A 2149-nucleotide genomic window follows, 5' to 3' on the forward strand; every position below is an offset into this window, starting at 1 on the left:
TTAAAAAAAAAAGATTGTTCTTCACCCCCACTCTGCCTGTCACCATGAGGCAGAAATGTCTCCAGTTGCAGGGCAGGAAGACTTTACCTTCTGGATCTTGGCCAACGTGGAGAAGCCGCCCACCCCAGGTTCCAGTTCCCTATACCCATCCGGCAGTTCCCGGGTTGCCTCCGGGCCTGTCCTGACTGGCTAAGCTGACTGCCAGTCAAGGGCTGCCCACTCTTGTTTCAGCGTCTGACTGCCTCTGGTGTGGGTTGCCACAGATGGCGGGTGGCCGAGGGGCTGGGTGCCTGCCGCCCCATGACCTCGGGCAAGTTCCTTCGCCCTCCTTGTGCCTCAGTTTGCACGTAGGGAACTTGAGAACTTGGCCCAGTGCCTGATACAACTTGTGTGAGCGACCAAGGAACTGGGTGAGGTTGCCCAGGGGAATACCAACCCTTCCCCCAACATCTCCTTGGCAGGGCCCTTGGCAACCAGGTTTCCCAGTCTCCTCCCCGCCCAGCAAGCCAGAACTTCTTGACAGTCCCTTTGTCCTCACAGCGAACTGGGCAAAGAAATCCCACCATCCCCAGAGATTCCGGTTCAGTCCCGGCCACTGCTCAGAAGGGAGCACTTCCTGTGGAAAGGTCTCAGGCACTGGAGCCCCTGCCACGTACGAGCTGTGTGGCCTGGACACGTGACTTACCCTGTCAGAGCCAAGGAAAGGGATACCCCATCCAGGGCTGGGTGTGGCAAAAGCCAACGGCCTCTGGCTCGCTCCCTCTCCCTCAGCGGACCCCACACTTAATCTTTTCTCGAAACCGCCCTTTGCCGGGTGCTCCCTGCGAGGCTGCCCTGGACACCCTGCCTGAGCAGAGGCCGTGTGAGCCACAGAGTGTAGAGACTCCTGTGTGAGACGGCAGCAGAGGGGGTGTGGCTGCCACAGCCTGGCGCCATGACACATCGCCCTTGAAGGCAGTTAGATGGGGTCCTTCCGGTGAGGTGGGGGCTTCTCTGTGGCTGTGTGGGCTGCGGGCCTGGGTCAGTCCCTTGGGGAGTGCCCCATGTTGTTTCCTGGGAGGAGACCCAGCAGGCCTGTGGCCGGAAGGAAGGACACTACTGGCTCCAGGGCAGTCTGTCCTCTCCTGCTGTCCTGTTCCTGCATTTGTGAAGTGCGACTGCCAGCACCGTGCTGGACTCACAGAGAGGGAAGCACGGCTCCCTCAGGAGCGGCCAGTCTGGCAGGCCTTCCTCAGCCAGGCCTAGGTCTGGGCTTCCCAGGTCTCTGGCTCTCCTGACATGGGAGAGTTATGCTTTCTCCTCTCCAGGTCTTGGGGAGACCCCAGGGGGCGTGGCTGAGGCCAGACCACCCTGTCTGAGTCGCTGCCATCTCTGCCCTTCTCAGACCCAGGCCTTGGGCCCTGCAGGTCTGGAAGAGTTTGTCTAATTCCCCATGTTACACTTGACTCTCCCATAAGTACTGCTTAAGGTTTTATTTCCATGCCACTTGTGATGGGGAGCTCACTACCACCCAGGCTGACTTTTGCTTCCCTGGGCAGCTTTGCTTCATGCTGTGCCCCCTACATCTGCCCTTTGGAAAGGTAGCTTAAGAAAGCAGCCTCGACTGGGCTTGGTGGCTCAGCCTGTCATCCCAGCACTCCAGGAGACCGAGGCGAGTGGATTGCCTGAGCCCGTGAGTTCGAGACCTACCCGGGCAACTTGGCGAGACCTCGTTGCTACCTTAAATCAAAAATTAGCCAGGCGTGGTAGCGTGCGTCTGTAGTTCCAGCTACTTGGAAGGCTGAGGCGGAAGGATTGCCGGAGCCCAGCAGGCCGACACTGGGGTGGCCTGGAGGGTGCCTCTGCCCTCCAGCCTGGGTAATGGAGTGAGACTCCAACTCAAAAAGATAAAAAAGAAAGCAACCTCTAGCAAAACTGTCAGAAGACTACCCGGGCCCTCGGACGATTGTGAGCCCTCCTGTGAACCACGAGCAGTGTGGAAAGTAGATACTGAGCCCTCGCTTGGCACGGAGGATGGAAGATGTTTGGCCGTCAGCATGTCCAGGGAGGGGGTGGGGGGATTGTGCGTGGACAGGGAAGTCGCGAGACTCTAGGGGCCTTTCGAGCGGTGCTGGGGAGAAGGCCTCGGGTCTTCCTTTTCCTCTGCTCT

Source organism: Carlito syrichta, unplaced genomic scaffold, assembly GCF_000164805.1.
Source record: "Carlito syrichta isolate Samal-C Ts95f unplaced genomic scaffold, Tarsius_syrichta-2.0.1 Scaffold305209, whole genome shotgun sequence".
In the NCBI taxonomy this organism is placed as follows: domain Eukaryota; kingdom Metazoa; phylum Chordata; class Mammalia; order Primates; family Tarsiidae; genus Carlito; species Carlito syrichta.